This window comes from Culex quinquefasciatus, chromosome 2 (assembly GCF_015732765.1).
Source record: "Culex quinquefasciatus strain JHB chromosome 2, VPISU_Cqui_1.0_pri_paternal, whole genome shotgun sequence".
Lineage (NCBI taxonomy): Eukaryota > Metazoa > Arthropoda > Insecta > Diptera > Culicidae > Culex > Culex quinquefasciatus.
In genome coordinates, this window is record NC_051862.1 from 100,964,294 (window position 1) to 100,974,500 (window position 10,207).

Below are 10,207 nucleotides of genomic sequence, written 5' to 3' on the forward strand. Positions count from 1 at the left end.
ACGTAGACTACGTCTTACTCGAAGGTACTGGGGTGCCATTCCTAAAAACTCGGGCCGAAGGCCCTGGAATACTGCGTCATCCGTCAAACGCAGTATCTCGGTCCGAAACTTCAAACACGAACAAAAGCAGCGAACCGAAGATTGGCAATGACGTTTTGGAATTTTGACAGTTTGGAACGCATGAATTAAGTCTGTGGTTGACAGAGCAGCGAGTCAGACGTGCGTCCCTCGCACACCAGAAAAATGCTAAAAAGTGCAAAAATGCCTCAGGGCAAGAAAAAGAGGCGGTCCTCACCAGCAGGATCGGCAGATTTGAAAAAGCTAAAGAATGCCGAAGCGCTACCTGCAAAGCCAGGCAGTTTGGGCAAGGACGCTTAAAATTCGTCTGGAAACCGGTTTGCTACCCTCCATGTGGACGTGAGCGAAAAGGAAGAATTTGAACGACGGGAAAATTTGCCACTTATTTTTGTGAAAACATCGTCATCGGATTCGGTGCGAAAGTGGCTGATCGTGTTTATCAAATCTGGTGCTTTACGAGCTTCCATTCGCTTGTGTGCTGATGGACTCAAAATTCTGCTACCTGACAGAAAGGATTACAACTACGTTCGGGATTTCCTGAACAACACAAAGATCGAATACTACAGCCATGACGATCCAGGTAAACGCCCCATGAAACAGGTCCTCCGAGGTCTGTACGACATGGATGTGAATGTTTTGAAAGAAGAGCTCACATCTCTGAAGTTGAACGTGATTGAAGTCTTCAAGATGACGAGACACAACAAGGACATCAAGTATCGTGATCCACTGTACCTGGTTCATTTCGAGAAAGGAACGACAACGCCGTCGGAGCTGAAGGCAGTTCGGGCAATTTTCAACATCATCGTGTCTTGGGAACGTTATCGTCTAGTGCACCGTGACGTGACATAGTGTTCGAACTGTTTGCAGTTTGGACATGGTGGAAGGAACTGTTTCATCAAGAGTCGTTGTGCAACCTGCGGAGGTGAGCACAAAACTCAAGCTTGCAACACAATCAACGAGAACATCGAAGCGAAATGCTTCAATTGCGGCGGCGACCATTCTACCAAGAATCGTAGCTGCCCAAAACGAGCTGAGTTTGTAAAAATTCGGCAGCAGGCGACGACGAGGCACCAACCAAATCGTCGCAAAACACTACCAACTTTCACGGACGTGGATTTTCCTGCTTTGGCGTCACCTGGAGCGGGATCTGTTCGAGTGGTTCCAAATCTGCAGCCATTGCCGTTGAATCAGCGACAAAAAGTTGCAGACAACACAACACCTCCTGGCTTCAGACAGCAACCGAGGAAAAACCAACCACACGGAGAGACCGGCCGGGGCAAATCTAAGAAAATTTTGGTTAATTTAACTACAAGTATGGGTTAATTTTTTACACAGCTTTTTTTCAACAATCGATTGTTGATTTTGTTAACCCGAAATTGCTGAACGTCAGTTACTAAAATTAACTAAAAAAAAGTTGGAATTGCCATTTTTGTTGGTTAAATGGCTGAAAAAAATTCTAGCAGTCGACTGTCGAGCACGTTCATTCGAGTTCGGGATATCTGTTAGCTTTTTGCCTTTAGCATTTTTAACAAACAGGTTATTAAACTAATACTGAATTTTGGTTAATTTAACTGAAAATTGGCAGTGACAACTACGTTTTTGTTAAAATTAACGAAAGTAAAATCAACAATTTTATTTGTTAAAATTTCTGGGCACAGTCTCTCCGTGCAACATCAACGGATGAAGGCAGTAGTGACCTGTTTTCATCACAAGAACTTCTGAACATTTTCATCGAGATGACAACAACACTGCGTGGGTGCAAAACTCGCCAGGAACAAGTAAGAACGCTTGGAGCATTCATCTTAAAATACAGTTCATTGTTTACTCGATTTTGAATAATTCAAAGAATTTTTATTTTAGTTTTAAGTTAGGATTAGTTGTCAAAGTGATTTTTTTTCTTTTTTACCCAAATGTATTCGATTAAATGCAAAAATGTAAAACAATTTGAAATAAATGAATGAATGTGAACAGCAATAATAAACCGAAAAATACTACAAAGATGAAGAGCATTAGTCCATACCACTTAGCATGTAAAAAAAATGTAATTATTATAAGAAAGTTCAATAAAGCCATATGTAACACTGAAACGCCCAACGCATGTCCAACTTACACGGACGCCCAAGCCTCCCAAAAAAGTTGGAACGGTAACTTCAACTCGCTGGTTCTCGGGCATAACTCAACCAATCGGGACGATTCTTGTTTCCAGTGATTTGTAAGAATGTCTAGATGATTCTAAAATTTTGCAGAACTTGATTTGAACAAATCTTTAATTTCTGCGACCGAAAACATCGTCCACCTTTTTTAAAACGACTGCCTCCGCGGAATTTTTGGCGATTTTTTTTTTACACTCGAAAAAGAAGTTGGAACGATGTTTTTGATCGCAAAAAATACAGATTTGATCAAATTAAATTCTGCAAAATTCTAGAATTCATCCTTACAAATCACTGACACACATCACATCCTTACAAATCACTGGAAAGAAGAATCATCTTGGTTGGTTGAGTTATGCCCGAGAACCATTGAGTTGAAGTTACCGTTCCAACTTTTTTGGAGCCTTGGGCGTTGGAATGTTAAGGTGAAAAAAACGCATGAATTACCCCCCATTATAGGTTTCCCGCACGGGTGATGTGGAAATTGTTGCACATGGCTGAAGTTGGGAATTTTGCAACTTGTTTTAATTTATGTAAAATTTCAAAATTTAAACACTAATCTACAGCGAATCGATGTGGAAACTAAAGATACACTAAAGGCACGATGATTTGCTGTGGCAATTTTGATCAGAATCACGATAAAAGAGGTTAAAATTGAAAAATAATAATAAAGCAAATTCTGGTCTAGAATTTGACAAAATGTTGTTTGTTTTGTAAGACTTAATGTTATTGCACAATAATTATAGATTTTTTTTTACATAAAAGTAAATTTTTCGGTTCGTCCACAATCAATCTACTGTTTGTAAACAAACGACGCCATATTGCCAATGTTGTTCGGTAGCTCATATCAGGCCATCGCCGGGGCCCTGTTTCAGAATATGCCATGGACATGGTTGCCAACGATTTTCAGCATGTATTTCATACACTACACGGTTACTGAAAATCGCACTTTTGGGAGTTCAGAAATCGCACTTTTGACAGTTCGCTTAAACGAACTCAAAAAAGTGTGATTTCGCGAACTCGAAAAATGGTAAAAATCGCCAAAAAACGAGTTCAGTTATGCGAACTTCCAAAAGTGCGATTTTGGACTTAGCGAAATTTTTTGCAAACTTTTTGAAACCTTTCATCATTCCATTTTGACATTTCTGTTAAGTTTGCTGGTAGAGATAGATCGCGGAATGGAACAGGTAAGTGAATTCCGTTCGTAAGTGGATTGTTTCGTCGGCAGAGGTAGCCAAGTGCAGTCGGTTCCCCGGATGACTGGTTTAGATTCCGGATTACAGATTTATTCAAAGAATCCATCCCCTGGAAGACGGATTTGTTGACAGTGTTTTGTAAGAGAAATCCGTCCACCGGTGGACGGAATTCCAGCCAAAGTAGGCAAGCGGAACTGGTCCACCGGTGGACGGATTTCTGGGCAATGTTTGTAGAAGGAATTCGTTCACCGGTGGACCGAATTCCTGCCAAAGTTGGCAAGAGGAACTGGTCCACCGGTGGATGGATTTCTGGGCAATGTTTTGCAGGAGAAATCCGTCCACCGGTGGAGGGAATTCCTGCCAAAGTTGGCAAGAGGAACTGGTCCACCGGTGGACGGATTTCTGGGCAATGTTTGTAGAGGAATTCGTCCACCGGTGGACCGAATTCCGGCCAAAGTTGGCAAGAGGAACTGGTCCACCGGTGGACGGATTTCTGGGCAATGTTTGTAGAAGGAATTCGTCCACCGGTGGACCGAATTCCGGCCAAAGTTGGCAAGAGGAACTGGTCCACCGGTGGACAGATTTTTGGGCAATGGTTTGCAGGAGAAATTCGTCCACCGGTGGATGGAATTCCTGCCAAAGTTAGCAAGAGGAATTGGTCCACCGGTGGACGGATTTCTGGGCAATGTTTGTAGAAGGAATTCGTCCACCGGTGGACCGAATTCCGGCCAAAGTTGGCAAGAGGAACTGGTCCACCGGTGGACAGATTTTTGGGCAATGGTTTGCAGGAGAAATTCGTCCACCGGTGGATGGAATTCCTGCCAAAGTTAGCAAGAGGAATTGGTCCACCGGTGGACGGATTTCTGGGCAATGTTTGTAGAATTCGTCCACCGGTGGACCGAATTCCGGCCAAAGTTGGCAAGAGGAACTGGTCCACCGGTGGACGGATTTTGGGCAATGTTTTGCAGGAGAAATTCGTCCACCGGTGGATGGAATTCCGGCCAAAGTTAGCAAGAGGAATTGGTCCACCGGTGGACGGATTTCTGGGCAATGTTTGTAGAAGGAATTCGTCCACCGGTGGACCGAATTCCGGCCAAAGTTGGCAAGAGGAACTGGTCCACCGGTGGACAGATTTTTGGGCAATGGTTTGCAGGAGAAATTCGTCCACCGGTGGATGGAATTCCTGCCAAAGTTAGCAAGAGGAATTGGTCCACCGGTGGACGGATTTCTGGGCAATGTTTGTAGAAGGAATTCGTCCACCGGTGGACCGAATTCCGGCCAAAGTTGGCAAGAGGAACTGGTCCACCGGTGGACGGATTTTTGGGCAATGTTTTGCAGGAGAAATTCGTCCACCGGTGGATGGAATTCCGGCCAAAGTTAGCAAGAGGAATTGGTCCACCGGTGGACGGATTTCTGGGCAATGTTTGTAGAAGGAATTCGTCCACCGGTGGACCGAATTCCGGCCAAAGTTGGCAAGAGGAACTGGTCCACCGGTGGACAGATTTTTGGGCAATGGTTTGCAGGAGAAATTCGTCCACCGGTGGATGGAATTCCTGCCAAAGTTAGCAAGAGGAATTGGTCCACCGGTGGACGGATTTCTGGGCAATGTTTGTAGAAGGAATTCGTCCACCGGTGGACCGAATTCCTGCCAAAGTTGGCAAGAGGAACTGGTCCACCGGTGGACGGATTTCTGGGCAATGGTTTGCAGGAGAAATTCGTCCACCGGTGGACGGAATTCCTGCCAAAGTTGGCAAGAGGAACTGGTCCACCGGTGGACGGATTTCTGGGCAATGTCTGTAGAAGGAATCCGTCCACCGGTGGACCGAATTCCTGCCAAAGTTGGCAAGAGGAACTGGTCCACCGGTGGACGGATTTCTGGGCAATGGTTTGCAGGAGAAATTCGTCCACCGGTGGACGGAATTCCGGCCAAAGTTAGCAAGAGGAATTGGTCCACCGGTGGACGGATTTCTGGGCAATGTCTGTAGAAGGAATCCGTCCACCGGTGGACCGAATTCCGGCCAAAGTTGGCAAGAGGAACTGGTCCACCGGTGGACGGATTTTTGGGCAATGGTTTGCAGGAGAAATTCGTCCACCGGTGGATGGAATTCCGGCCAAAGTTAGCAAGAGGAATTGGTCCACCGGTGGACGGATTTCTGGGCAATGTCTGTAGAAGGAATCCGTCCACCGGTGGACCGAATTCCGGCCAAAGTTGGCAAGAGGAACTGGTCCACCGGTGAACGGATTTCTGGGCAATGTTTTGCAGGAGAAATTCGTCCACCGGTGGACGGAATTCCTGCCAAAGTTGGCAAGAGGAACTGGTCCACCGGTGGACGGATTTCTGGGCAATGTTTTGCAGGAGAAATTCGTCCACCGGTGGACGGAATTCCGGCCAAAATTAGCAAGAGGAGCTGCAGATGCTAGGCGAAGAAGGACTTCCGGAATATGTGCTTACCCGGTCGACGAAGTACTGTCCAAGGCCAACAAGCTGTGCACGGGATTCGTCGGCAACGACTGCTCAGCGCCAAACAGGACAAAAATAAACACCGTAAGAAAACACGGCGTCTTTTCGTATTATTTTTATCACCATTTGCGATGGATCCCTCGTTCCTACCAAGTACGCGTTCTGGACTCGACCACCCTCAAACTGGTAAAACTTCTTCTTGATTAAGCTTATCTGTAATTAATCTTCGTTTTTTTAGGCCAACTCGGACATTCCCGGAATCCCGGAAAAAAACATCTGGACGCTATCGACTGACGGGAATCCTCGATCCGGATCATCTGCTAGACGCGATCACGGAAAAGACGGCCTCGACGCATTGTCTTACCGTGGAGCGCTGTGGCCAGAGGAGAACGTCGCGTGCAACAAGTTCAACTCGAAGATCATCCAGGGTGAGGTCAGATCTGAAGCTGGTGGGAAGTCAGACGAGTGCGCACCGGTTCCACAAGGTCGTGTGGAGTCCGCTGGATTTTGGTACGGCCACGAACCCGAACGGGGTCATCGTCGGAGCTGGCATCATCCAGGTTTACAGTGCTTTGAAGCTGTTGGCCGGGAGAACGCGCTGATGGCTCGGGAGCGTCGGAGTCGGAAATCTTCATCTGGGATCTGAACATCACGGCGGCGCCGATGACCTCAGCAACGAAGGCGCAACCGTTTGAGGATGTTCAGGGTCTCACGTGGAACCGACGGGTCCAGCATATCCTGGCCTCCATCTCCAGCTCGTGTTGTGTCATCTCCGTTCAACTGTGGGATCTCCACTACGAGACTGCCCCACCAAAACCTTCCACATCCACCAGCGGGGTGTCCTCGGTCTGACCTGGTGCCCGAAGGATTTCGACCTGGTCGCTTCCTGCGGCAAAGACAACAAAATCCACTGCTGGAACCAAAACTCCGAAGAGCAAAACGGGAAATCCTCTCCGAGCTCGCGACCACCAACCAGTGGAACTTTGACGTGGCCTGGTGTCCGCGCAACCCGGCGCTCATCGCCGGTTCCAGCTTTGACGGCAACGTAACCGTTTATTCGATCAACGGGGAAGCGCACGCCTAGGTGCAGTCGGTGAACAAAATAGCCGATTCGTTCCCCGGAGTGGACAGCATCGAGCACGAGCCAGTTCACCCGTTCGAAGGACAGCCGCAGCTCACCTGCAATGATCTGAAGCGACCGGCAGGAGCGTGCTTTGGGGTGAGCCTCCATCATATACTTTTACAAAAAAAAAACCTAAAATTTTCAACCCCTCACAGTTCGGCAGCAAGTTGGACACGTTCTACGGAACGAGCCGCACCGTCATCGTGAACCAGATCGTAACGGATCGCGAGCTGATCGAACGCTCGAACCATCTCGAGCAAGTACTGGCCGAGGGCACTCGCTCCGACGCCTGCGTGAGAAGGAACTTGAAGGATTGCTGGGAGACTTCTCGGCTTGACTGCACGATCTACTGCGATGCCGGGGACATTTGAAGCGACCTAAATTTTCTCGAAGCACCATTTAATGAAAAAAAGGTTATTGTTTTTATTGTTGTACTATTTTATACATTAATAAATAATTGTGCCGTTTTGATTTCATTTTAGTTTATAATTAAAATTATTTCAATTCCAATCCCTCAAGAAAAACCAGAAAGCGCCCGAAAATAGGCAACATCCGAACAGATTTGATCCAGTGAAATATTTCCCCACGCTCGAACTCGGCAAATCATGAAAATCATGATTTTGCCAGTTCGACCCACTTTACCAAAAAAAGTGTTATTCGAGTTGAACTCGAAAAATCATGTTAATTACCATTTTTTTGGTTTTATTTGGTAAGCGTGTAGCATGCACAGGGTACACTCAAAGTCAGAAGTATCCCTCAAAAGGGTACTTTCAATCCTCAAAAGGATACTTTCTATCCTTTTTTAAAGTTCACCCGGCGTCACCCTTTTAAGGCTTGAGGTCAGGCCGGCGGGGCGATTTTTTCGCTTTTTTGTTTACGTTATTGTCGCTCTCAGCGCGAGCGGCGAATGCGACGAAAACTCTCTCGTTGCTGTGCCGTGCTGCCAGACTGTGTGTTTTACACTATAGGCAAGACACGAATTCAAAACAGGTGCTTATTGTTGGTATCAAGAAGCAAATTATACTAATTTGGGGTCGCTGAACTCGAATATGACCTCAAAAATACTCCAAAGTACACAGGGAATGTGTAATCCAAGATGGCGTCCAATATGGCGGTAGAAGAATATTGGAAATGTTTATACAGAAGTTTAGCAAGCAATCAGCATCTCAAATTTAACTAATTTGGGGTCGCTGAGCTCGAATATGACCTCCAAAATACTCCAAAGTACACAGGGAATGTGTAATCCAAGATGGCGTCCAATATGGCGGTAGAAGAATATTGGAAATGTTTATACAGAAGTTTAGCAAGCAATCAGCATCTCAAATTTAACTAATTTGGGGTCGCTGAGCTCGAATATGACCTCCAAAATACTCCAAAGTACACAGGGAATGTGTAATCCAAGATGGCGTCCAATATGGCGGTAGTAGAATATTGGAAATGTTTATACAGAAGTTTAGCAAGCAATCAGCATCTCAAATTTAACTAATTTGGGGTCGCTGAGCTCGAATATGACCTCAAAAATACTCCAAAGTACACAGGGAATGTGTAATCCAAGATGGCGTCCAATATGGCGGTAGAAGAATATTGGAAATGTTTATAAAGAAGTTTAGCAAGCAATCAGCATCTCAAGTTTAACTAATTTGGAGTCGCTGAGCTCGAATATGACCTCAAAAATACTCTAAAGTACACAGGGAATGTGTAATCCAAGATGGCGTCTAATATGGCGGTAGTAGAATATTGGAAATGTTTATACAGAAGTTTAGCAAGCAATCAGCATCTCAAATTTAACTAATTTGGGGTCGCTGAGCTCGAATATGACCTCAAAAATACTCTAAAGTACACAGGGAATGTGTAATCCAAGATGGCGTCCAATATGGCGGTAGTAGAATATTGGAAATGTTTATACAGAAGTTTAGCAAGCAATCAGCATCTCAAATTTAACTAATTTGGGGTCGCTGAGCTCGAATATGACCTCAAAAATACTCTAAAGTACACAGGGAATGTGTAATCCAAGATGGCGTCCAATATGGCGGTAGAAGAATATTGGAAATGTTTATACAGAAGTTTAGCAAGCAATCAGCATCTCAAGTTTAACTAATTTGGAGTCGCTGAGCTCGAATATGACCTCAAAAATACTCTAAAGTACACAGGGAATGTGTAATCCAAGATGGCGTCCAATATGGCGGTAGTAGAATATTGGAAATGTTTATAAAGAAGTTTAGCAAGCAATCAGCATCTCAAGTTTAACTAATTTGGAGTCGCTGAGCTCGAATATGACTTCAAAAATACTCCAAAGTACACAGGGAATGTGTAATCCAAGATGGCGTCCAATATGGCGGTAGTAGAATATTGGAAATGTTTATACAGAAGTTTAGCAAGCAATCAGCATCTCAAATTTAACTAATTTGGGGTCGCTGAGCTCGAATATGACCTCAAAAATACTCCAAAGTACACAGGGAATGTGTAATCCAAGATGGCGTCCAATATGGCGGTAGTAGAATATTGGAAATGTTTATAAAGAAGTTTAGCAAGCAATCAGCATCTCAAGTTTAACTAATTTGGAGTCGCTGAGCTCGAATATGACCTCAAAAATACTCTAAAGTACACAGGGAATGTGTAATCCAAGATGGCGTCCAATATGGCGGTAGAAGAATATTGGAAATGTTTATACAGAAGTTTAGCAAGCAATCAGCATCTCAAGTTTAACTAATTTGGAGTCGCTGAGCTCGAATATGACCTCAAAAATACTCTAAAGTACACAGGGAATGTGTAATCCAAGATGGCGTCCAATATGGCGGTAGTAGAATATTGGAAATGTTTATAAAGAAGTTTAGCAAGCAATCAGCATCTCAAGTTTAACTAATTTGGAGTCGCTGAGCTCGAATATGACTTCAAAAATACTCTAAAGTACACAGGGAATGTGTAATCCAAGATGGCGTCCAATATGGCGGTAGTAGAATATTGGAAATGTTTATACAGAAGTTTAGCAAGCAATCAGCATCTCAAATTTAACTAATTTGGGGTCGCTGAGCTCGAATATGACCTCAAAAATACTCTAAAGTACACAGGGAATGTGTAATCCAAGATGGCATCCAATATGGCGGTAGTAGAATATTGGAAATGTTTATACAGAAGTTTAGCAAGCAATCAGCATCTCAAATTTAACTAATTTGGGGTCGCTGAGCTCGAATATGACCTC